This window comes from Oryctolagus cuniculus, chromosome 11 (assembly GCF_964237555.1).
Source record: "Oryctolagus cuniculus chromosome 11, mOryCun1.1, whole genome shotgun sequence".
Classification (NCBI taxonomy): domain Eukaryota; kingdom Metazoa; phylum Chordata; class Mammalia; order Lagomorpha; family Leporidae; genus Oryctolagus; species Oryctolagus cuniculus.
In genome coordinates, this window is record NC_091442.1 from 18,784,693 (window position 1) to 18,812,624 (window position 27,932).

Sequence of the window (27,932 nt, forward strand, 5' to 3'; positions counted from 1 at the left end):
CCAAGAAGGGAGCTGCATTTGTCTTGGGAAGTTGGGTGCGGCAAGCTCAACATTCACTGTAGGCTTTAAAGGTTAAACAGTCAACAACAAGCCAGTGAAGTGGGCCTTTTCCGAAGTGGGAAAGACAGTGGAGAAGAACAGTTAGGAATGTTCATCAGGGTTGGGGGGAGGTGAGAGCATATTGTTGAGTTATATTGTAGATGCCTTACTAAGATGTTCTATCTTTAACATGTTTGCAGGGGGGGAGTCCTAAGCATTTTAGAGCAGGATGGTGGCATAATTAGTGTTGTTTTCTTAATAGCAGTCATGAGAGCACAAAAAAGATGGACCAGAGAGATGCATATCAAGGACAAAGATGCCGGAGAGGAAGATTGAAGCTACTTGCTTCAGGTGAGAAATGATATATTTTTTAAAGATTTATTTATTTTTTGAAAGGCACAGAGGCAGAAAGAGAGAGAGAGAGAGAGAGAGAGAGAGAGAGAGACAGGTCTTCCATCTCCTGGGTCACTCCCCAGATGGCCGAAATGACCAGAGCTGAGCTGATCCGAAGCCAGGAGCTTCTTCCGGGTATCCAACATGGATGCAGGGGCCCAAGGACTTGGGCCATCTTCTACTGCTTTCCCAGGCCATAGCAGAGAGCTGAATTGGAAGTGGAGCAGCCAGGACTCGAACTGGTGCCCACATAGGATACTGACACTGCAGGAGACAGCTTTACCTGCTATGCCTCAGCACAGGCCCCGAGAAATGATATAACTTACTGGTGCAGTTGAGCCTGGGTAGATTTAACGTACCTTCAAAGGCAGAGTAGACAAGCTTTCCTGACTTAGGGAATACTAGGAGGTGAGTGCAGGGAAGATCCTATAGTGACTCACAGTGGCAGAGAATGATTTGTAAAGAAATGTAAAAGAAGCAGATATGTAATAATAGGGCGAGTGAGAATGGGGGAGCGGAGAAATATTTGGCTTCATTTTGGACATGCTGAGTTCATGGTACTAGAGGGCCTACAGAACGCTGATAATTAAACACATGATTCTAGGAAATAATTTCTGTCAAAAGATGTCCATGCACTGGGGCTACCAAACAATCCTACACCTTCAATCTCCATAAAAATAGGAAACCTGTTACAAATGAATGCATTTCGGCAGCCTAGCTTTAACTCTAGGTTCTCCCTTATCAACTGTGAGCAAATTACTTAACCTTGTTAAGCTTCATATTCCTCATTTGCAAATTGGGATAATAAATCTTGCCTCATAGGGCAGTGTGGAAATGAGATAAGATAAAGAAAGAAAAACATCAGCAGGAGGGACTCATTAAGTGTTCATTCCACCCCCACCTGCACCTCACCTCTCTGCTCCACATAGTATCTCAGAAGCAGTAGAGTTGAAATAGAAACCAACATGGCTGTCTCTGAAACAAGCATGAAATAGATCTCTGTCCACTGGTGACTGAATTCTCCTGTGCTGGTCTAGTTCTTAATGTCTTAAAATCGTGTGTCTTAATTCTTAATGCCGAATGTTAGTGAGATTCAAGCACCAAATGAAGATTTCTCTAGTGTGAAGTATGTACTTTTTCAATATGAGCACCATCAAGGTTGTATCTGCATCAAAATTCCAAAAGGGCTGCTTCCTTTCTCTCTCTCCTTTCTGATGCAAGTGAGACCTTGCATTTCTCTTTCTGATTTGAACTGAGTCATCTCTATATTTTCACCCAATCAGATAATGATGAAGCAATAGTATTACTAACTCTTATTTGAGGGCTCATTTCATGTTAGTATTTCAGATGCATTAGTTCTTTTAATCCTTGCAAGAGACATATTATTTTTTATTTTTACCTATATTCCAGATGATGAATTAGGGATAGAGAGATAAAGTTATTTGTTCAAAATTGCACAGGAAGTGGTTGAAAGACCTAGGATTTAAGAAGAGATATGAATCCAGAGTCCTTATTTCTGACCATTGCATCTCCACAAAGATGCCATTTTCTGTTATTCAGGGGCGAGAGAAGGAGAGAGAACTCAGGAAGAAAGGAAGAGCTGTATGTATATGTGTTTTAATTGCTGTGACTCGTGAATCGTAAGTCACTCTTGTTTCTCCATCAAGGGAGGCACAAGGACAAGCAAACAGAATGGCATTTATCTATGATTAAAAAATTATGACCATTTATATGCAAATCAGATCTGGACCTATACTTCTGGGAGACTGAAGAGAATTACAGAGAATCATAAATTTTGGGTGATTCTTCTTTTCCACGCAGTCCTAGGGCAAGCATAGAGGTTCAGCAGCATCAGGTAGGGTGACTGGGAGCAAGATTGATGATCGCAGTTTGTTTCACAAATACTGTCACAACTGGAAGCTTTTGTTTATGCTGTTTCAGGATTTTGATGGAAAATCCTGAGCCTTCCTGATTCAGTGCTGTCTGTCTACTCTGGGATGCCTTCCATGCTAAGGGTTTAGCAGTTAATTACATGTTTTCAGGTTTCTGCAATGGTGCTGATCATGTTCATTCATTCATCCATTCACCCATTTATTCATTCATTCACACACTTATCCATCAACACATGCTTACTCATTTTATACCAGGCACTCTTCTAGACACTGAATATAAGGTTTGCTGCTAATTATAGCACCAACCAGGGAGATAGGGTCAATGTTATCCCAAGGAGACTTAAATTGGCTAAAAGAAGCAGATAAATAAGAAAAAAAATGAGTATATGATAGAGTTTCAGGAAATCATACATGCAATGGAGAAATAAAATCAGATTGTTGGGTAGTCTTGGAAATCATTCTGAAAGGGTTTAAGCTCATGGACTGGGTGAAGCTGGGAAACACACTGTATAAAATCTGGCAGTTGCTCCAACTTGACATAATCAGTTATAGAAATACCAATGCTAAGAACCCCTCACGTAGGCTGCAGTCCTATGAGGGAGATGTTGTGGAAACAGAAAGACGTCAAGGTAGACAAGGAACAGTATGAAGACAGGTGGGAACTACAATGGTGACCTCTTGATGTCTTCTCTAAGTCTGCCTCCACATCACTTCCTTGATTTGCCTCCCAAGCTCAAAATCTCAAGTGACTATCAGCTGCCTCTCATCTCCTGGTCCATGCTAAAGCAGTCCCCTTATTTCCATCTCATCTATCTTGTATCTCTTTTGCCCATCCCCTCCTCTCCAACTTCTCAGCTACCCCTTGGGTCCCAACCCACCCTACCTTTTATCTGGACCCACAATACTCTTTTAATTGTTCTCCTGATTGCCAGACACATCCCTTTCAGTTACAGATGGAGTCCCCTGACCATACTCTTCTGCTGAAACCACCAGTGGCTCTCAGCTGTCCTGAGAATACCATTTGCACTCCTTTCTTAGTATTACCAGTCCTATGTGATCTTGCTTACACTGGCTTCTCTTACGTCAACCATTGGGTGGACTCTATGACTGCTGGTGACAGGTAGACTGGTCATTAATTATTAACATTTCCTTGATGTCTTGACTCCATCTGAAATACTCACTCTTTTTCTGCCTACCTAATACATGTCTTTCCATATGCACATAATAGATTATCACCTCTATTGAGTCATCCAGACATCTGCCACTGCCCCCCAATACCAGAGAGATGTATTCCTCTATGTCTTCATCCCACTCTGACCTAATACACCTTTTATAAAACCTTACTTCAGCCCTTACTGAACCATGTGGCCTGTTGAGCCAGTGTCCCCACCTGCAGTATGAGCTCTAGGGCAAGCGCTATGTTTAGCTTGGCCAGTTCTTGACCCAGGGTGTGGAGTAGAAGCTGGGTTCTTTCTAGCATTGCTAGAACTAGCCCAGGTTGGTGATGCAAAGACCTCAGGAAGCATCAGGCTGAATTGCCTCAATGGAACTCCAACTGTTGGAGTAAAAGACTAAGTTATAAAAGGCCTCTTGCATAGCATGGAAGAATTCATCTCCACAGTGTGTCCTATGGTTGGCAAGACAAGAAAATCCCCTTATAAGAACCCTTTGAACAAATCACCACACTTGCATTTTCAGAGGAAAGGAAACCCTCTCCTTTTTCTTTTTTTTTTTTTTTATTTTTTGACAGGCAGAGTGGACAGTGAGAGAGAGAGAGAGAGAGAGAAAGGTCTTCCTTTGCCGTTGGTTCACCCTCCAATGGCCGCCGCGGCCGGCGTGCTGCGGCCGGCGCACCGCGCTGATCCGATGGCAGGAGCCAGGAGCCAGGTGCTTTTCCTGGTCTCCCATGGGGTGCAGGGCCCAAGCACTTGGGCCATCCTCCACTGCACTCCCTGGCCACAGCAGAGGGCTGGCCTGGAAGAGGGGCAACCGGGACAGAATCCGGCGCCCCGACCGGGACTAGAACCCGGTGTGCCGGCGCCGCAAGGCGGAGGATTAGCCTAGTGAGCCGCAGCGCCGGCCGACCCTCTCCTTTTTCTAGCCCAAACTTGCAGAATTTTCCCACAGATTCCCAAGCAAGAGCTCAGGAGTGATGGTGAGGGCACAGCTATTCCTGAGCACAGTCTTACTGGAAATACTCATAGGTGTGGAAGGCAAGGGAGGCAGAGATGCATGGACCCTATGCCAGCCAGTGTGCAGAAAGTCGTCAGGATGTCCCTCTTCTTTGGGGTCTACCCTCATTTGCAGGTGACCCTCCCCACACCCAAGGTCCAGCTTATCTATGTTCATCCCTAGAGCACTTCTTTCTCTCTTTACTTTTGCCATATGTACTTGGCAGTTTGCTATGTATCCCATCTGAGTGGGAAGAAGGCATTACCTCATGATGTTACTCTTGTTGGGAGCATAGATGCTAACTCAGAAGTGCCTTCCTTCCCAGGGAACAGGGTAGGAAAAGAGACTCATTCTACATGGTCCTCTCCTGGTCATCCAGGTTTCTTGAGGCTCTTCTTCCTGATTTTGGGGGTATGAGAAGTAAAACTACTGCAGAAAAGAGTCAAATCTCACTCTAATAAAGCAAGAAAAATGGAAAACGATCTCTTTCATCTTTTCTGCTCTCAACCCGGTGTTGTCTTATTTACTTCTCTACCCCAAATTAATGCATATTACTTGAGGAACTCAGCTACTGATTTCACTTGGATCTTCTTTCCCAGCAGGCTCCTAGGTATAATTATGAAAGGATGATCTCACTGGTTAACCCATTTTTGACATCTGTGTAGCTTTCTTCAGGTATAACAGAGTGCTCTCCATAATTAGGAAGGACTTGGCTCTAAGACTTGGTTGTGTACTCAGTATTTCTGAGGCCTCATTGAAAACCATGCATTGCCTTAGGACCAGGTTGCAAAGATCATCCACTCAAAAGTAGTTCTTGGCTCATTACAGGAATTAATTCCTCCCCTATTCAGTTGTGATTATTTCAGGATGATCAGAAGTTATGTCTGAGTATTTATGAAAAATTTCTGAGCTGAACTTGGCAATAAAATATGAAGATAGTAGGAATATTAAAGTAGAGAGAATAGAAATGGTGTTCCTGAAATCACAAAGTGAATGTGGGGTAACTGGGGGAGGTTCCAGGCTGGGGGCTGGATGCTGGCTTGGGAGGATTTAACTCAGTGTACTGAAGGAGAGTGACATCCTAGACCTCCAAGGAGGGCAGCGTCACTGAAGAGGACCTGCTCACCTGCAGCTGTGACTAACTCCAACCCAGCACCTCCTATCTATGAGACAATGTGCTCTGTGCTATTAATGCTCTATTACATCTAATCTTCAAAACAGTCCTTTGAGGTGGGAAGAGTCATCACTCAGATCCCTAAGCTAAAACTCGTTTTATTTATTTATTTATTTATTTATTTATTTATTTATTTATTTATTTTGTGACAGGGGGAGTGGACAGTGAGAGAGAGAGAGAGAGAAAGGTTTTCCTTTTGCCGTTGGTTCACCCTCCAATGGCCGCTGCGGCCAGCGCACTGCGGCCGGTGCACCGCGCTGATCCGAAGCCAGGAGCCAGGTGCTTCTCCTGGTCTCCCATGGGGTGCAGGGCCCAAGCACTTGGACCATCCTCCACTGCACTCCCGGGCCACAGCAGAGAGCTGTTCTGGAAGAGGGGCAACCGGGACAGAATCCGGCGCCCCGACCGGGACTAGAACCTGGGGTGCCGGCGCTGGAGGCGGAGGATTAGCCTATTGAGCTATGGTGGCGTATTCTTTACTGCATTATGTTCTCTTTTGGCTGCAAGCATCTGAACCCAAGTATTTAGGACCATATAAACCCAGAAACCCAGTGATTTCTCTCCTCTCTTCCCTTCTCTCCTCTCATTCCTCTCTGCTCTCCTTTCTCTCTCTTTATTTTTATTTATTTAACAGGTAGAGTTATAGACAATGAGCGAGAGAGAGAGAGAATGGTCTTCCTTCCACTGATTCACTCCCCAAATGGCCAGCATGGCTGGCGCTGCGCCAATCTGAAGCCAGGAGCCAGGTGCTTCTTCCTGGTCTCCCATGTGGGTGCAGGGCCCAAGCACTTGGGCCATCTTCCACTGCCCTCCCAGGCCACAGCAGTGAGCTGGACTGGAAGAGGAGCAATTGGGACTAGAACCTGCTGCCCATATGGGATGCCGGTGCTGCAGGTGGAGGATTAACCAAGTGAGCCATGGCACCAACCCCTCTGCTCTCCTTTCTTTGTCTCATCTACTTCTATGGTGTGTGTGATGAATGCTACAAATATCATTTTCATAATAGAGAGAAATCTGCTTTCACTCTATTAACAGCATCACTAACCATTTATTGATTTTTAAAAGGGAAATTAGAAAATAAAAAATGTTGCAAATCATTGCTATTAAGTCCTCTTGGGGAGTTGATGCACTCACTCCTGGAGTGGGGAGTGAGGGACAGGGTACATGGAAATACGGATCAAACCCAGATAATAAGAAACCTTGGTGTTTGCCACTGAAAGGTCACAAGTGACAGCCACAGCAAATTAAGGTCCATCTTTAAGCAGCCTTTTCTTTCTTATGTGCCTACACAAGCTAGCAAAATATGGCAGGAAAAGTGTCTAGTCTGCTACTAACTACATGTGCAGTTCTGGGGATGTAGCTCACTCCCTGTGACCCTCGCTTTCTTCAGCTGTACTGTTTGGATATTAGCACCATGCTCACTGGGCTTTCTCAAAGGCAGAGTGGTCATGCAAAGTGTGGCACACACCAAGCAGTCAGCACCTATTAGATTCCTGCCTGCCTCTCTCACTCTTCTATCAGAAGCTGAGTGCTTGCTTTCTCATGGTTGTCTTGGAAATCACGGGGCCTTTACAACCTCTAATGCATGTTGCATACCCTAGAACACGTGTCCTTCTTGAAGCCCTCCTTTTACTGTTTAAGGAGGAGAAATACATGCTATCATCCAGTTTGCCCCGAGAGTCCCTTGAGGGAGAGGGTTTGAGAGATTAAGGGCAGACAACTTGATGGGTCTTTGTTTAGATGTGGGAGGTACGGCCTCAGGAAAGATGCTGCATGAGATATGATATAAAAACAAGAGTTAAGAGGGGTGGGCGTAGTGGCACAGCAGCTTAAACTGATGCTTGGGATTCTTGCACCCCATACGAGAGTGCTTGGTTCAAATCCCAGCTCCTCCACTTCCAATCCAGCTTCCTATTAATGCACCTAGGAAGGCAGTGGATGATGGCCCAAGTACTTGGGTCCCTGCCACTCACATGAAAGACTTGGATGGAGTTCTGGGCTCCTGGATTTGGCCTGGTCCAGCCCTGGATGTTATGGTCATTTGGGAAGTGAACCAGAAGATGGAAAATCAATCTCTCTCTCTCTCTCTGGCTCTCTTTCTGTGTCTCTCACTGTTTCTGTCACTCTGCCTTCCAAATAAATAAATCTTTCAATAAAGGAAGTTAGGAGTCCCTTAAGAAGCTTTGGGGATCTCTGAGTTTTGGAATGGAAAGGGGGCACTATAAGAGGAGAAAAATGACAGGCACACAGCATGCAAATTTCCTCTTGAAAATAGGAAGCAATTGTCTAATATTCTGTTTTAATTGACTTTCCGTGCTGTTTAGATAAACATGACAAACATCAGTTTGTTGAGAATGAGTCCATATGCAAAATTATTGGAATAGTTCCTGGCAAGATTATTGATGTTAATAATATTAACAGTAACATCATTATTATCCAGCCTTGTATTGCATACGTGGTATTTTGGGAAGTGAAAACAATTGAAGGGATAGCAATGTCCAGAGGAATGCTGCTTTTTTGGAAGAAAAAAAGTTTTAAACATCTAGGATATAAGGTTACAACACAAGCTGTTTCAGTAGAAGCAGGAATTGAGAGTTCAAACAAGTTGGACAAGTCAAGACCTCCCTAACTACCAACTCCAGCGTGTCTGAAGAACTGGGAGGGACATTTGGCCTTCAGCCATATGTTTGGTAGGAGCTTTTACCACTTTGTGTTGATTCTTAGGTGGTAGGATGATAGGGGCTAACATGAGGTCACATCTAACTCAAAGGACATGCATGCTTCCAGGACACTTACTCTGAAGACTAAGGCCAAATGCCCTTTGCTCTATTATTTGTCTCCAGTGACCTGCCCCTCTGCATTTGTGGTCTCCTCTCCATCATGTCCCGGACACACTTCCTCTGTGCTCTCTCCAGCTGCTCATTCCTGTGCAGAGAGCTGCTGCCTTGGCCTATTGACCCACACATGTGGACTAAATTGTCCACATTAACATGGTAATGATGGTGCATTTTCATGTTTTGTGTATTCTATTGTAATTTTTTTTTTCAAGAAGCCAAATGGATTGCATTGCAATTGTTCACAGGGGAAAAAACAGCTTGATTTAGCCCCTTATACCTCTCCCTACTTTGAACAGGCTCCCTGTGCTACCATAAATGCAGGCAGCATGGAGGGGCCAGAGACACTTCAGATGGTCTCCCGCACTGGAGAAACCAGACAGAAATGTTTTGTTTCCCATCAGCCTGTCTGTAGGAAGACAGACTGTCCTTTCAGCCTGATACAATATGGTAATTGCTCCCACTGAGCTGGTGGCGCTCCCCCAGGAACTTGGCCAAGGCATCATTTGGGGATCTGTCATGTCCTATAGCCCTGCAATGGGGCTGCACGACTGTCCTCTCCTGCTTAAGTTATTTATATAGGTGGTTAAAACCGCTTTGCTTGTACAAACTAGAAACTATTAGATTAGGCCAGCGGAGACAGCCAGAGGCAATCTTTTAACAAAGTGAGTGGGATTCAAAGTAGGCATGGAAAGCAAATATTATTTCACTGGGAGTCGATTAGAGAGAACTCTGCGGATGAGCAGTAATTGCTTTGTTAACGTAGCTGGGGGGGAGGTGAGTGGGGCCAGGTAGGCACCAGCTGGGTTGGAAGGTGAGCAGCCTGGGACAAAATGGCAATTCAGGGGTAGGTGGATGCATCAAGCACCCCTCCACACACACACTCCCCCCTCTCCTTATTTAAAGTACATGACAGAGCTTAGCAGCTAAAAAGCTTTGGTTTGCTCTAAAATTTCTCATTTTAATTCAGGCAAACACTCTATAAATCCAATGTATCGGAAAGTAAATATTGTGGCTGAGTGAGAAGGTCCATTAGATGGAGTGCTTAGTTCTAGGGCCTGAGCATGAGGGAGGGGTGGATGGAAAGGCCTTAAAAGAAATGCTGAGCTGGAGGGAGAGTGTGGAAAGTGGGTACCAGGGAAGAGAAGCTGAGGAAGGTGGGCCCTGCAAAAAGGTGGGATACAAAAGTGGAAAGAAAGGGGGATTTGAGGCTCACACAGGTTAGATCAGTTTGGAAAACGCTGGTTTACAAGGAGGCTGTTGGAGCTTCATGTGGAAAGAGAATTGCAAAGGAGGTTTCAGGTGAGGATTGATAATCAGGGTTGAGGAAGAAAGGACAAGAGAGGGACAGAATGGGACACAGTGGACCACAAACACCTGAGTGCAGTGCGACTGCCTCTTCAAAGTCAGAAATCTGAGTGTGAGAGCCAAGGGCGCATTGGGGAATTTGGGTAATGGCCAACTTCATTTTGCAGTCGGTCTGCTTGGAAGCTTGTGAAAAATGTGAAAGTAGCCCTGGGTGAGTGAACAGTCACAAAAGATCCTGGGGTTAGATAGGCAGAAGGAATGGTAACCAGGGGCTCCTGGATGTGCTGTCATCCCGGATGCCCACAGGAAAGAAAAGGGCCTTCCACATACGGAGAGGGGGTGCTTGTGCTCAAGGATGTTAGTTTTGGAATGTGGAAGATAAAATTCAAATTCTGCCTTGGTCATGCTCTAGTTGGGTGAACCTGGAGGAGTCATTTACTCTCTTGGACTCTAGTTTATTCATTTGTAGAATAAGAAGAATTCTATCAACCTGGCAGTCATTGCAGTATCTTCTTCACATGAGGATAGAATGCGACAATGCTGGAATTTCAGCACAGTGACTGGCACAAAAGGGAGATGGGTGGATTGAACCCAGCTTTTTAAACAAATGATGTTGCTGTTGCTGTAATTCCCCAACGTAGCATCTCCAAAACACGTGCAGGCACTCTTCGACTCTGTGAGCAAAGCATTCTAAAGGAACATGAAGACTGACCACAAAGTGACCAGACTGCAAATGACCATCCTGTCCCCCTCCCCTTTTCACAATAGTTCAAGGAATCATTGGCCATATCTTCTCCATGAGTATTTATTATTCAATGTTCTTCATAAGATTTTTATAGAAGTAGACAGGCATAAAGATCCACCATTGGAGTCTCTCTTGGATCTACTCAAAGTCAGCATTTTTGCTTTTCAGTAAAGACTGTGATCCTCTCAACATTCCCTTCTAACTTTGTTTTAGGAAGAGATATTGGAAGTGTCTTAAATTATAGAACAATCGAACAATAAACACACTTGACACTGATAACACCCACCATTTGCTCAGCTCTTCTCCTGTGCCAGAATTAATTCTTGTATAAGACGTTGCTCATTATGATCATCATCATTCTTTGAGGTGAGGCCTATTTCATTCAACAGGCCACATAAAAGGAAACTGAACCCAGTAGAAGGTCATACTTTGCTCAGGATTACACACCTGCTAAATAATGTGGTGTGAATGAGTTCAACCAAATTCAAAGCCAGATTTGTTGATCTTAATCACATCATCAACCTAAGGGCTGCCAGCCCCTAACCAGGCTCCCTAATTAGCGACAAAATACAGACAAATCACAAATCCTTTATTCCTGGATGAAAGCTTTGGTTATTAGGAAAATAGGGTCATTATTCCCCTGGGGGAAGGAAGGGCAGATTTGATTTTTGCCCAAAATGAAATGATCCTAATTGTTACTGATATACACTACTTGGGACTCTTAATCAATGATGTTAGCAGTCTTCAGTGTTAATTTAATTAGTACAAGAGACCCTGCTGGTAGAAATATTGGATAATTAGTGTTTTATGTAATGGCTTATGAAGTAACCTGTTTTTTTTTTTTTTCAAAAAAACTCCAATAATCACAAATTCTCAGTGGTACTTTTATCAAAGCATAATATTTAGGGGGATAAATCTTTGCTTGAAGGCTGATCTGATCAAACATTGGTTGGGGCAACATCATTACCATTCCTACTGCATTTACTCTGGTATCTAAAAGGCAAAGAGTGAAATAGCTATGTTTGGTTCTGCCAGATATTTTCACTGGGCACACAGAGCTCTTTTCCTTGGTGATGCTTTGATAGCTATAAAGATCCAGGGACTATTTCCTTAGATGCCCACTTCTAAGGGAAGAGACAGATCCATTTCCCATAACTCTATGGGAAGAGATTTTGTAGGGAGGAAGGATTTAAGGTGAAGTTTGATAAGCATATAGCCAATACAATAGTGAATTGTCTGGGTAACCCCAGTATATGCATGAGTAGAGATGGATGGATTCATTGGTTTATTGAGTATGTTCCATGTCCTAGAGAGAATGGCTTTAATTGTTCTGGCAATGGAGGGTTATAGACATTGCAGAGAATGTCCAAGCAGACATTTAATACAGTATCTTGGCCATGTTTTATGGGACACATTCAATTTCCAAACAAGTAAGGACTCATTATGAAGTTTGATTAAACCATTGCAGATAAAGTAGCTGTTGCCTGACCACTTGATAAAACATACACAATCTTAGACACCAGTATATGGAGTGGAAGTGGCCTTAAAGTAGGCCATCAAAGTCACGTGAACTTCAGTTCTTGGACACTCCATGGCTGTTGGCTAGCATGATGCCCCTTCCTTGCCTTGTGGATTCTGAGAGTTCCGAGAGTCCTGGTTTTGCCTCCTTATAACTTTCAGTGGGGTATATTCCACCAAGAACTTACAACCCCAGTATTCTTTTACAATTAATTATATTGTAGCTGTGCCCTAAGTGGTGCCCCATGTCAGAAAAACAAAGCTTGAAAGCCAGAATTTCACAGACATCGATTTTAATGTTCACTGGCATCTAAAACCCAAAATGTTCCAAACTAAACTCTACTCCTTCATTTTAAAGCTGCATTTCCTCCTAAAGTATTTTCATTTTTAAAAAAGGTTTATTTATTTATTTTGAAAGTCCAAGGGGAGGGAGGGAGGGTGGGGAGAGAAAGAGAGAGACAGAGACAGAGAGACAGAATGTAACAGCTAAAGCTACAGCTGGGCCAGCTCAAAGCCAGGAGCCCTGAACTAAATCCAGGTCACCACGTGGGTGGCTAAGATCCAAATACTTGAGTCACCTGCTGCTTGCTAGGGTGCACATTGGCAGGAAACAGGGTCCCAGAGTGGTACCCCAATGTGGGATGTGGTTATGGAATGCGGATGTCTTTTCTCTCATCCTTTTCTCTTTTTCTTCCTCTAGGAATGCCTTTCCCACCTCTACCCACATGGCCTCTATGGAGACAAATCTCTTCAGTCCTCCCTACATGAAACCCAGGTGGATGCTTGTTTTTTTCTTAAGACACTATAAATAGATCTTCCCCTTATGCCACATACAGAATCCTCTCTAACTACCTGATGAATGAGTATGAGTCTCCTCATAGGCTGAGCTCACTGTAGCCAGAAACCGTTCCTTATGTTTTTAATCATGAACACCTAGGAGAGAGCCAAGCAATTAGCAGCTACGTACCATATGTTTATTTCACACATAAATTAATGAACATTATGGGATAATTTATTCCAGGCCAAAAGAAGAACTTAGATCTTCATTCTTTCTTCTTATATAAAATGGCATTATTTTTATTGTATCAAATTGTCTAGTTTAAATATCAAGCTCTGCCTTGATTTTTGCCTTTAAAATTTGAGTTTATGTTTGCCTTTCTCTCAGATACCAGCAAATATGGAATAATGGTTCTTTCAAGAACACACACATACACAAACATACAAGTGGGGAATTTACCATCGACATATTATCAGTAAGAGAGCTGATAAAGAATGTAGTTTAAAAACTACATTCCAGAGGGCAGCCTATGAATTAGGAAGCAATAATAAACAAACAAAATGGCAAATATGCTTATAAATATAAACAACAATTATCCCCATACAATGATAATCAAATGATGTCTAATTTGTTCTTTCAAAAGGGAAAGGTTCAAATGGTGGTCACGAGTGACATTTAAGCTGAAGGGCAATGGTTGCATGCTAAGGGTTCAAAATCATTTTATTAGCTGCAGAACTAAATATGCTGAATATCTTTAATATTTATATATGAAGATATTTTACAAAGTTGGTGGAAATATGCGATTAGAAGGTAGATTTGGAGTGGAAGTTTAGCCCATTAGTTAAGGTACTGGAGAAGATGATCACATCCTGTACTGTGGTACTTGGGTGTGATGCTTGCCTCCAGGTTCCTGCTCATGCGGAGCCGGGACGCAGAGGAGATGACACAGGTCCCTGGGCACCTGCCACTCCCATGGGAGACTTGGTGAATTTCCAGTTTGTGGCTTCTGCTTCAGCCTGGCCTTGGCTTTCAAGGGCATTTGAAGAGTGAAGTAGCATCTAGGCAATCTCTATTTATCTGCCTCTCAAACAAATAAATCATTCTAAAAAAGATAAATTCATTTTGGTACGATAAATTTTTGAAGACCAGGTGCAGTTTTTTTATGATATGTTCTTTTCCTGAACTTTTTGAGGTAATCTCATAGTTAAATATATTTAATTTTAAATATAAATTCCAAGAGTAAGCATTAAAACCCTGAAGATTAAGTACATAAATTAAACCAGTAGACAAAATCACAGAACACAGAAAAGGTATGTGTAAAAAAAGCAAGAATACAAAAAGCTGATAAACTGAAAAGGGCAAGAAAAGAAAAGTGAGAAAACTGAAGCAATAAGGAATAAAAACATAGAAAAAGTTCAAATATGGCAAGAATTATACTAAATTAAACATATATGTCTGTTAGATGACAAACATTGGAAGAGGGATTAAAAAATTAACCTAGAACTTCAGTTATGTGTGACTTTCAACAGGTATCCCTGAAATTTCAAGGCATACAATTACTGTCCACGGCCATACCACACTGAATGCACCCAATCTTGTCTGATCTTGGAAGCTAAGCAGGGTTGGGCCTGGTTAGTACTTGGGTGGGAGACATACAATTATTTCAAGTAAAATAGACTGGCCAAAAGAAAACTGGAATAGTTAGATTAACATTAAACAAAACAGAGTTTAAGAAAAAAAAAAGCACTTGAAAAACAAAGATACTTATACCCTGGTGAGAAAAGATTCAAATTACTAGGAAGCACAATAATTCTAAGCCAGAAAGTCCTCAAGTATGTAAAGTAAAATTGATAGAATTTGAGAAAGAAACTGTCAAATCAATCACTGCACTTGAAATTGTCAAATCAATCACTACTGTGGAATATTTAAACTCAATAGGTAAAATGGACAAAAACCTTAGAAGATACAAAATTTTTGAAAATTAGGACAATAAATTTGCCCTAATGTTCACATATAATTAGAGAATAAACATTCTTTTCAAGTACACAGGAAAAAGTTATCAAAAAACACTGTACCATAAGACAAATCTAAAACAAAGAATTGGTGTCAAATATTTCACTTTCTCTAGACACAATGTAATTATATTAGAAGACAATAATAAAAGCACAAAATTTAGAATGTACTTTTATTAATATATTAAAAAAGAAATCATTTTGAAAATATAAAGTTAGAACACTAAATATCAAAACTTGGATGCAACATTTTCTAGGGTAAGTTAGAGGCCTTTTATTTTATATGTATATATATTTTGAAAGATTTTATTTATTTGAGAGACAGATTTATAGACAATGAGAGGCAGAGAGAGAGAGAGAAAGAGAGAGGTCTTCTATGTGTTGGTTCACTCCCCAAATGGTTGCAATGGCCAGAGCTGAGCTGATCCAAAGCCAGGAGCCAGGAGATTCTTGCAGGTCTCCCACCTGGGTGCAGGGGCCCAAGCACTTGGGCTGTCTTTCACTGCTTTCCCAGACCTTTGGCAGGAAGTTGGATTGGAAGTGGAGCAGATGGGACTTGAACAAGTGCCCATGTGGGATGCTGGTGCCACAGGCAGAGGTTTAATCTACTGTGCCTCAGTGACTGCCCATATTTATGTATATTTTTAAGATTTATTTATTTATCTAGTTGAAAGGCAGAGTGCTAAAAATAAAGGGACACACACACATACACACACACGCCACCTCTTCCATTTGATGGTTCCTTCTCCAAATGGCCATAATACCTGGGGGTGGGCCAGGCTGAAGCCAGGAACCAGGAACTCCTTCTGGGTCTCCCACTTGGGTGGCAAGGTTCTTAGTGCTTGGGCCATCTTGTGCTGCTTTCCCAGGTGTATTAGCAAGAAGCTGGATCAGAAGCAGAGTAGCTAGGTCTCAAATTGGTACTCAGATACAGGATGTGATTTAAAGAAAATGAGCAAAGCATTCAATTCAAGAAATAAGAGAAAGAACAACACAATCAAACAGAATGAAGTACAAAGTAAATAAATACAGAAGAAATAAATGAAGCTAAAAACAAATCTAGAATTCAGAGTGCCATCTAAACCAAAAGTTTATGGAAAAGCTAATAAGAATTTAAGTTTCTGGTAAATATAAAGAGAAAGAAAATGAGAAGGTACAAATGAACACTCTCAGAAGTTAAAGTAGGATCTCTGTCCTTAACGTGCTGTACACTGAGGCTTAATGCTATAACGAGTACTCAAACAATATATTTCACTTTGTGTTTCTATGGGGGTGCAAACGACTGAAATCTTTGCTTAATGTACACTAAACTGATCTTCTGTAAAAAAAAAAAAAAAAAAGAAAGAAAGAAATTATCAATTCCCAACTTGACTCTCACTGGGATTAAACATGACAATAGGTCTGATCTGATTTCATCATCATTTAAAAAAAATCATCTATTATTTTTCACTTTATGTTTCTGTGTGGGAGCAAACTGTTGAAATACTTACTTAAGGTATACTAAGCTGATCTTCTGTATATTAAGATAATCGAAAATGAATCTTGATGTGAATGGAAGGGGAGAGGGAGTGGGAAAGGGGAGGGTTGTGGGTGGGAGGGACGGTATAGGGGGGGGAAGCCATTGTAACACATGAGTCGTACTTTGGAAATTTATATTCATTAAATAAAAGATTAAAAAAAAAAAAGAAGTTAAAGGGGAGAAGACTTTAGATGCAGAAGAGATGAAAAGTTAGTAATAAAATGCTATGAATAGCTTTATGCTAACACATTGAACAACATTAAAAAGAAATTCCCAGAAACACATACCACCAAATTTGAGTCAAGAAAAAATAAAAATATTTAATTATACCATAACTATTAACACAAGGCAAAGAAAATGAGAAGTCTTTCAATGAAGAAAATAACCCTCTTAGATGATTTTACAAAAAAGCTGCACTAATCTTTCAAGGAACAGATCATTCCAATCTTACACAAGGTTTTAGAAACCAAGAAGAAAATGTTCCCAACTCATTCTGTGAAGCCAACATTACCTTTATACCAAATCCAGTAAAGGGTGAATTCATTTGTGCACGTGGATAAAAATTTCAGCAGAATCTAACAGTGACTAAATAGTATAGGACATAATAAAATATAGTCAAATTTGAGTATCACTGGAATGTAAAATGGTTTAACACATTAGTAAATCAATATATGTCATTCAAGTCATTAGCGGATTTTAGAAGGAACAACATATGACATAGTCATTTCAACAGATGCAGAAAGATTATTTAATAAAAATAAGTGTGCACCCTTAATATGAAAAAGAGCTTTATAAATATAGATACAAGGAAGTTGTTCAACTTGATATAGTCAATTTACTTCAGAAATTATATATTTAAAAACTAATCTTTTCATTATATAATAAAGTATGAATTCTGAAAAACACCCAAAATGTATACTTTAATCATTTATTTCATTCTTTTTTAAAATATCAACATATAAAATTATACAAATTTATGGGTAACTGCTATGCTTCACTATATGTATACATTGTGTAATGTCCAATCAAGGTAAATATATTTCTCTTCACTTACCATTCTTTATAGAGAAAAAATCCAAAAGTAATCTAATTTTTATAGAGAAATATACAATACATTAACATTATCTCTTTTTTTGAGAGCGAGAGAGAGAGAGCGAGCGAGTGAGCTCATCCACTGGTTCACTCCTCAAATGCCCAATGCCTAGAATGGGATTAGGTGCTGAAGCTTCAATCTGGAAACTCAGTCCAGGTTTCCCACTTGAGTGGCAGGGTCCTAATTACTTGAGCCATCACTCCTGCCTCCCAGGATCTACCTTAGCAAGAAGCTGGACTCAGGAGCAGAGACCAGAACCAGGCACTCCGATATGGGACTCAGGTGTCTTAACTGGAGTCTTAACCACCAGATCAAATACCTGCACTGCTTTAATCATTTCTTTTATGAGGCGAGCATCCTTGTAACCATCACCTCAATCAGAAATAGACCTTTGCCAGCCACATTGGAAGCCCTACTGTGTCCCATTTCAATAGCATTTGTTCTCCTTTTATAGCCATCTATATCTTTACTTTTTATTGTATTATCCTATTCACTATAATTTAGTCTCATTTACTTAAAAAAGAATATATATTCATATGCATATATAGAGAGAGTATCATTCAAGTATTAAAAAAAAAAACAAAACTGCAGTCACTCCTCCATGCTCTCTTTTGCTTCTAACATCTGTTGAAGAACCCAGGACATTGAACCTACAGGATCGTTCACAGTCTGGATTTGTTGACTGCATCGTCATGGTGCAGCTTGGCAGCAGGAACTAGAGACTGGACCAGATTCAAGTTCAATCTTTGTGCCAAGGAAGATTTTAAGGGCTTATATTCTTTTACTGAGAGTCATACAATGTCTGATCTCCCATTTTCATGATGCTAACACAGATGTCCAGTGTCTTTATTTATTAATTCATTATGGGTTGAAGACAGAGCTATTCCAATTCCACCTCTTATTGCTGTTGTTATTTGAATTATCTCTCAAAATGGGAAAGGGCAGAATCATTTCCTTTAGGCCAGGAAAAGGTGAAAAATTCAATGTCATTTCTTTTTTCCAGCATGATTACAGAATCCTAGGCAGAGCAGTGAGACAAGAAGTCAAGGAATTAGAACTCAAAAGGTAGGTGATGTAACTGATACAATTGCCTATCTAGAAAATTCAAAATTTACAAATTATTAAAAATAATAAGAGAGTTGATAAGGTGGTAAACTATAGAATCAAAATCTAAATTATTTTCCTATCTGTGTGTCAAAGCAAACCTTTGGAATATGTAAATTTCCCATCTAATGTTTATAACTGAATCATACATAAAACAAAATTAGAAGTTACATAGAAATAATTCTAACAAGTATACAGTATATTATGTTGGGAAATTATAGAAGTTCATTGAAGTAGACAAACATAAATATTGAGATAGGGAGTTATGTTTTTGGATAGGAAGAGCCAAGCTAAAAATCATGTGAGTTTTACTCAAAATGCATCTGTGCATTTTCTCATTAAATCTAACAACTTTTGTCATAGAATTTGGCCAATTATGAAGTTTATCTTGAGGAGCAAACAGCCAAAACTTAGACAAATTCTGAAAGAATCAAATAGGAGAGATTGCTTTCTCTGGTATCAAACCATGGTAATTAAGATAGCAAAGTAGTGATGCAGGGATTTAACAATTTGGCCAACAGGATAAAAAGACACTCAACACATGGGTCCACACATGTCCAGAAAGTTGATTGGTGACAGAGGAAGAATTTCACATCAAGTTATTTAACAAATGTGATGAGACAACGAATCATCATACCAGTCAGGATAGACTGGATTTTGCCAAGGAAATAACCTCCCTCCTCCTCTTAGTGGCTTAAGATGACCAAGTCTTACCCAGACTGCCTGTCCAACTGGGGTTGGAGGGGAGCAGACTCTGTCCCCTGTAGTCATCACTCAGGATCAAGGCCTGGGAAGGGCCTACTTTTTTTGACATCAACATCTCCCTGTAAGCCTTCATGTTTGACCCAGCAGGTGGAAAGGCATGCCGGAGAGCTCAATACTGATGTTACATTCTTCCTTCCAGAAGTAACCACATGACTTTGATTTAGTTTACCGTTGTGTAGGGAAGGATTTCGTAAACAATAAGCTAATAGTACTAATTTTAAGAAAGACAAGAGGTTGGTTTTTATTTAAGATTTATTTATGTATTTGAAACTTAGGGGGCCGGCGCTATAGTGCAGTGGGGTAAGCCTCCGCCTGTGGTGCTGGCATCCCATATGGATGCTAGTTCGAGTCCTGGCTGCTCCACATCCAATCCTTCTCTGCTCTCTCTCCCTCTCTGCCTCTGCCTCTCTGTAGCTCTGCCTTTCAAATAAATAAATAAATCTTTAAATCTTTAAAAAAAAAAAAAGAAAGAAAGTTACAGAGAGAGAGGAAGAGATAGAGAGAAAGGGAAAGATCTCCCATCTGCTGGTTTACTCCCTGAATGGCCACAGGGGCCAGGAATGGGCCAGCTTGAAGCCAGGAGCCGGAAGCTACATCTGAGTCTCCCATGTGGGTGACAGGGGTCCAAACACTTGGACCATCTTGTCCTGTTTTTTCCAGCTATTAGCAGGGAGCTGGATCAGAAATGGAGCAGCCAGGATGGGAATTAGAGCCCACATGGAATGCCAGTATTGCATTTTATCAGCTATGCCACACGTCAGCTCCAACAAAGACAAGAATTTAAAAGACATCAAAGAGAAAGTGGAAATCCAAGTCACAACTTTGCAGATTTTATGTATAGCAAGAGTAATATCTAGAATGTATTTTTAAACTCCCATACACCTTAGTAAGACAAATGATGAAATCCTGGTGTTCTTGCATTAACAGATCCCATAAAGAAAGTGAAAACATACGACACAACCTCTAAGGTGTGCTAGCTAACAAAGGATTAAAATTCAGAATGTATTAAAAATCAAGCAAACAAACAAGCTTCAACCCATGAAAATGTTAAGAAAAAGACAAAAATCTTGACAAAAGAAAGGAAAAAACACATAAACAGGCATCTCACAGGAGAAATGCAGATGGCCCAGAAATCAATAACAGTATGCCCAATGTCATTATTAAAATGGGAATGCTAAGAAAGATGACAACTAGATGTGAATTTATCTTTTCTAGACTAAAGGAAAATAAATTATGAAAATAGCAAGTATTTGTAAGATTCGATGAGAAATCTAAGAATTTTGGTGTGCGTGTAAATATGAACATTCACTCTAGTGAACAATTTGGCATCAGCTGGTAATTTCAAATATTCACAAATTACAGATCACGACTCCACTCTGAAATATGTACCTCAAAAATAACTTTGTATGTTGGAACCCTGAGAATGCTGGAGAAATCTCATTACAAATCTCTTTGTAAAAGCCTAATAATATTAGTAAAACCTGAAACAAAATTGGATTGTATTTACATAATGTAATGCTTTCCATCAGTGAAAATAGATGTGTCATTGTTATATGCAAGAAACAAAGTAAAACTAAAATGTAAATATTGTTTAAGAATATATGCTTGGGGCGGCGCTGTGGCTTAGCAGGTAAGGCACCACCTGCAGTGCTGGCATCCCATATGGATGCTGGTTTGAGTCCCGGCTGCTCCACTTCTGATCCAGCTCTCTGCTATGGCCTGGGAAAGCAGTGGAAGATGGCCCAAGTCCTTGGGCCCCTGCATCTGCAAGAGAGACCGAGAAGAAGCTCCTGGCTCCTGGCTTTGGATCGGCCTCACTCGGGCCATTGTGGCCATTTCTATAGTGAACCAGCAGAGGGAAGACCTCTATCTCTCTGTCTCTCCCTCTCTCTCTGCCTGTGCCTCTCTGTAACTCTGCCTTTCAAATAAATAAATAAATCTTTAAAGAAAAGAATATATACTTACATGATAAAGATTTATATATCCAGGCACATATGCACATATATGCACATGTGCATATATGAAAGAATTGTATATGCATATAGGTATATACTTTTGGAATTTTATACATATGATGGCAAGGATATGGTAAACACCACATTTCTGAAGATAGTCATTGAGTTTGTGGATGGAGCCAATGGTGTAGGGTAGAGAGAAATCTTCCAATAAATGTAAATAATGAGAACATTGAAGTAATTATTTTAAGTTAATAAGCTAATGGGTATTCATTTTATGATATGCTTCCTAGTTGAGAAAGTATTATTAGTATTTTGTATCAAACATCACATTAAATTATATATAGGTAGTATATAAATTACCATATAAATATGGTAATTTACCATATAAATATGGTAAAGATATATGGCAAAAAGATATAAAAATAATAAAATTTAAGATTTCAAAATAAAAGAGTGAATGTGGTGAGCAGCAATCTATGAAATGCTGCATATCAGAGATGCCAAAGAGGATTTGTGTTTTCTTTTGAGAGGAATTCTGCATCTGAGGTTGGTCGCAGGGTGAAAAGTACCATGCTTGATTAGTGATGTCTGCATTGGCACAGATGCAAGTGACGGAACATGTGCAGATTCACATTCCCGTGTGATGTGGTTTAGGTCAAAGGAATGGAGCTTTGCTTTTATTAAGGGCACAGGAAAAGCTTGGACATGGTAAAAAATGAGCTGTATTTTTTTTTTTAATTTTCGTCCTTCATCGTAGATCTGAACAACTTGCTGGAAGCCTGTCCACTGGCAGAAGTTTATGTGCTGGGGAGTAGGATTCACAAACAAATTACTCCCAGGAAACAGCTCCCTTGAGAAATGGAACTTCTTGACATGAATTCATCTTAATTTGGGCCTTTCCCTATGAAAGTCTGCGACACATGGAATTCTTATTTATTTATTTTCACTTTATTTGAAAGGCAGAAAGAAAGGAGAGATCTTTCATTTGCTGGTTCATTTCCAAAAAGCCCACAACAGCCAGGAGTAGGCCAGGGAAAACCAAGAGACAGGAACTCCACCAGGTCTCCCACATGAGTAACAGGAAAATCAAGTGCTTGGGCCCACATCCACTGTCTCCCAGGCTCCTTAGCAAGAAGCTAGGACCTAAGATATGGGATGTGGCCATCCCAAGCAGTGTCTTAACCACTGTGCCAAACACCCACCCATCAAGGGCTTCTGAACCCTGGTCTCTAACTCCTTGGTTTGCTAATCCTCCTTAACTCTTTGCAGGAAAAAGGAGACAGAAACCTTTGAAGAGGAGAGAGAAATGGAAAGGTAGGAAAAGGAGTAAGATTCTGTATGAGAGTATGAAAAATTAAAATGAGGGGAAGGGATTCTTGAAATTAAAACAAACAAACAAAAACCATGACCTTGGAAAAGAATAGAGGGAAGCAGGATCTGAGGAAGGATTATTGAACAGACCCCTGGCTTGGACATACATACATACATACCTGCCCTTGAGTAGGTGTGAAAGTTGACAGGTCTGAATTGCCTACAGCTAACTACTGGCTGGGAGGTGCTTTGAAATCCTGCCGGGAAAGCAAGGACACTGGCTACCAAAACCCAATGGCATTTAGACTCTGTCCTGCGGATTCTCAGTGATGAACACAGAGCACAGAGCCTGCTTCCCTGGGTGTCAGCTCGTCCGTGGCTCCTGTGGGTGCTGTTTGCTGTCCCTGTCCCCCAAGCACCAAATCTCTCAGACTCGCTGGGGGCTCAGCATTGTCCCTGGAGGAGCCGGGCAGAGGAATGCATGCTCCAAAAGGGAGCGAGTCCCGATCTATCGAGGCTTTGTCTACTCTGGTTTTAATTTACCATTTCTAGTTGTTATTTTTCCCTTGACCCCTGGTCCTCCTGTGTTCAGTCACAAGCCCTTGTGATGCAGCCACTGGAAGGCCATGTGGGTGTGAAGCAGCTCTGGCACTCGGGGCCAGTGGGCTGGGCTGCGTGCTGCCAATCTTCTGCCATCGCCTGGGAGCTCCTTTCCCAGAAAGCTTTCCTGACCAGTGGCCAGCTGCACAGCCTCCTGCCCTGCCACATCAGGTGCTGCTTTCTGCACAAACCAGTGAAGCGAGGTGTTCGGGATCCAGCAGGCCTCTAGTTTTCCTTTCGCTGTGGCTAGAGATGAGCTCAAACTGCTGCTGACAAACCAGAGGGGGTTCCTTGCATTTCAGAGCTTGCCTTTCTGCCTTTACACACCCCATTCTGAAAACAGCATCCTCAGGGAAATTCAGAGGCGAACTGGTCTGCCAGGAAGCAGGGCAAGGCAACGTTTTTGCCTTAAATTTCCCAGGGATTTAGTGGGAACTATCGATCCTTTTGGGAAGCACACACGCCAGGCAGGACAGAAAGGGTAAGCGGGAACCTTTCTCATGGGTTTCTAAGTCCAAGTAAGAGAAACTTGTGGCAAGGAAGAGATGGGCCAACGGGGGCCTCTGCAGATGGCGGAGAACCCCACCTACATCCGGTGACAGCTGCACCCATCTGCACGCCTTTGCACGCAATCAGGGAGACGTACCAGGCTCTGCTGGGAACTTCAGCACAGGTACAGAAACTTCTGCAAAGCTGAACTCACTGCAGGGGACTCTCTACAGGCGCAGAAATGCAAGGTGGCTTGGCAAAGGGAGATCTAATGCTTCTGGACAAAAGGAGGGGCCCTTTTTCACAGGTGACCAGAAGGAGGCAGAGGTCCCCAAACTCTCTTGTGCATCAGTAGAACCTGGGCAGGGTGTTAAAAATACAGGTGTCTGAATATTGCCTGCAGCTCCTGACTCGGATTTTTAGCAGTGGAATCCAGAGAGGAGCATTTGTAACTCCTGCAGGAAACCAAACGCACAACAGAATTTGAGAAACTGTGGTTCAGGGAATGGTGTCAATGTTGAGGACAGTAATTTCCTCTTTTATTCTTTCTCTTAAAAACAGTTTTTGTGTGTTTATTTTTATTTGAAAGGCAGGGAGACAGAGAGATGTTTTATTCCCTTCTTTACTACACAAATGTCCATAGCAGCCAGAGCTGGTTTCCTGGTGGAAACCAGGAGACTGAAACTCAGTTTGGGTCTCCTTCGTGGGTGGTAGAGCCCCAAGTACTGGAGCCATCACCTGCTGCCTCCCCAGGGTGTGCAGCTGCAGGAAGCTGGATTGGAAATGAAGGAACTGGGTGTGGAGCAAGGTACTCCATCCGACGGTGGATGTGAGTGTCCCAAGTGGTGACTTAACCTCTGAACCATGTGCCTGCACCCTGCCTCTCTTCTTCAAGTGAGTCGAAACTTGCTGAAAGGATCGTGATGTGAAAATCAGAGAAATCTGTGTAGACATGGAACCTCTGATGGCCTTATGGGTCTATGGTCTCATTTACCGTTCCCCACCCAACATGTCCTCTCCCTAGGAAACCACCTCCTGGAGGAGGTAACAAAGAAAACCTCCAACCAAACGCTTACAGGGATCATCATTATTGGCATACTCACTTATTTCTGTCACTAGCTGTTGAGCCTGTAACACCCTCAGAGAGGGAACTGTTACTCTCTTCACCCTCATCTCTGTAATACGTGCCTAATAATCTGTTATTTGAATAGTCTGGCCAAAGAAGTACAAATATTAAAAACAAATGTTATCTGTAGAATACCCCTCATGCAGGGTCCACACTACCCTTTCCACAGGGATTGTTTCATTTAATTCTCACAATATCCTTTGAAAAATCTATTACTATTAGTCACACTTTTTATAAAACAATTAATTATTTTGTTTATTTGAAAAACAGTGAGAAAGAGAGAGACACAGAGGGACCTCCCATCCTCTGGTTCACTCAGGAATTGCCTACAACAATTGCTGGACCAGGTTGATGCTAGGAGCCGAGAACTCACTCCACGTCTCCCACCTGTGTGGCCGGGACCCATGAACTTGAGCTATCACCGGTTGCTTCCCAGGTTATGCATGAACAGAAAGCAAGAATGCAGAGGAGAGCCAGGACTTGAACCCAGCCCTCCCCATTTGGGCTGGGGGCATCCCCAGTAGAGGCTTAACTGCCACACCAAATGCCTGTGCCTGTTATTCCCATTTTATGTTAAAGCAAGCCGTTAGCCAGTGTTCCCATTCTTTTTAAAGACGTAGGTCCAGACTGTGATTCAGGGCTGCCCAATGTTAGTAGTCACAAGCAACTACTCAATAATCACTGATATTTCTATGAAAATAAGACAGCACAACACACACACACACACTCACACACACACAGTGTTATCAGTCTCCTTTTCATTTAGGAAGACAATAAAGAGAATCAAGTTCAGTCCAACCTATCTCTAAAGCTTCCCCAACATCTCAGGAGTGAGCTTCAGATACCATAGGGGGAGAAACTGATAAACCAAAATAAACATTTATCTTCCCAGCATGTCCTATCATTTCACATCACACTCCCCCAATAGGGTGTCTCTATTCTGGGAATGAAAGATTTACAAAAATGAATATATAATTAAAAAATTGAATTTACAGTAACATCTAGCATTTTCTACCTTCCCAAAGTGCTTTTGCATAAAGACTTTCATTTAGAGTATCCACTTAGAGAATTCAGATAATTCAGTTTGCCAATGTAAAAGCGAAGGGGTGATTTTGTAAATATTCAAATACACCCTAGTTTCTGAAAAAAGAGCCGACATGTTTACTCCCTGAATTGTAATTTCATCACCCGGAGCCTTCTGTGTACGGGCTCTGTCATTTTCATGAGTTATCCTATTTAATTTTAGTAACAACTTGGTGACACAGGTATTGTTATCTAACCCTCAGGTCGCTGCCACTGAGAGGTGTTAAACGTTAATTAGATCCTACTCAGAGCTTCTGGGAAAGCAGGCTTTGCTAAACAGGCAGTGACTCCCACTGACCTCCATTAGTATCTGCATGTGTCTGACAAGCACACTTAAGGCAGAGTCATAAAGCAAAATATAAATGAGAGAGGAAAACACAGAGTCTTGTAGAACATTCATTCTCACCAGGTGGATGGTTATCTTCATAAAACCCACAATCAAGCGAATGGGAATGAAGAGATTCTAAGTCCTGTGTTCTAGGAGGGAAAGTCAGGCTCAGAGAGGTTGGTTAAACTGCCTACAGCTCCTGCAGCTAGAGAGTGGAAACCTGGAACTGACTTCAGGGTTCACTCTCTAAGCAAGAGCTGCCTCATGGTTGTGGAATTTTCATAGATCAGAGTGCTACACATCACTGAATCGAATCTGAGCAAATCACTTTGAGAGGAGGGCTTTCATAAATTACACGGAAGGTATGTGCAGGAGGCCACGTGCTGCCTCCATGTCTCATTCAGGAAGCGAAGTGTGACTGTGGGGTAAGACAACACAACAGGAGACATCACAGAGCAGATCAGTACGTGCAGAGCAGAGAAGACAGTAAAGACACAACATAGGTTTCCATGGTATTTCTCTCTTTGCTGCCGTCAAGTATCACTGTGAGTGTAATGGCGCTAAACAACACAAATTAATGAATTCTAAGTTATGGAGGTCAGGACTCTGGCAGGAGTTTCCTGGGCTGAAATGCACTCTCAGCAGCTCAGCTACAAGCTCCAGAGGCGAGTGTCTGTCCTTGCCTTTGCTGCTGTCCTGGGGGCTGCCCACGTTCTTTCCTTTGGTCTTGGCCACTTCCTCCATGCTTGAAGCCATCACCAGTGCATTTCTGCTCCATGGCCAATCAAGGTTCTTTGTTTCCAGGAACTTTCTACCACCCTGAGTGCATCTGATTTCATCTGATCTTGAACACTAAGCAGGGTTGGGCCTGGTTAGTACTTGGATAAGAAGTAATCTTTTAAATAATATATTTTATTTAGCTTCTAAACCAATATATCCAAAACAATTTTTCAACATGCAATCAACCATATCATAGAGAGATCTTCTATTTTTTGGTAATAAATCTTAGAAATCTGGCGTGAAGCTATACTTATAGCTCATCTCAGTACTTGTCACATTTCAAGTAGCCAATAGTGACATAGATTTAGAGACTTAACCAGAATCGGATATTTTTTATTTATGGGTGGTGTTTTATTTTGTTTCCATCAAGAAGTAGGGGATGACTGGTTGTCTGATTTTGGTTTTTGGCAGCTATTTGTGATCATTATTTATCTACTAATTCAAGAAGCCTTGCGAAGGTGACCTTTTACCTTTTTACCTTCATACACTGCCTGTTTGGGATACTTCTCATTCCCAACTACTTGGTTACCTGAAGGAACAGTTCATACATATAGACAGAGCAGAATAAAGAACAGCTAATCATTTTCCTTTTGAAAAATCAATTTCCAAAATGCCAATGCAATTTTTGCATCTCTCTGTAGTGTATGCAATGCGTGTGAGTGCTGATGTCAAGTTGAAATGCAAGGCGGAGTGAGGAGCAATGAAGGCTGAGTCATTACGAGGTGGGTAGCATGGAGGCGGGAGGTGTAACGTCCAGCGATGGGCGGGGGAGTGTGGTTAAGGCTCTTGGAGGACTAGTCTACAGCTATCGGTGTTCAAGGTGAGGAAAAATACTGCGCATCACTACGCTCCGACCAACAGGGATTTTCTCAGTCCCACACCAACCAGGAGAATGCTTATCGCCCTCCACT

General features: G+C 41.6%; 1 long non-coding RNA gene across 1 annotated transcript; it reads left to right on the plus strand.

Annotated features, from left to right (window-relative positions):
- The first annotated feature begins 301 nt into the window (after positions 1-301).
- On the plus strand, positions 302-27,752 carry LOC108176600 (uncharacterized). The gene is made up of 5 exons (XR_001793242.3): positions 302-390; positions 12,776-12,850; positions 18,481-18,542; positions 22,574-22,618; positions 27,663-27,752. It is a non-coding gene; the product is annotated as an uncharacterized lncRNA (long non-coding RNA).
- Positions 27,753-27,932: the final 180 nt, after the last annotated feature.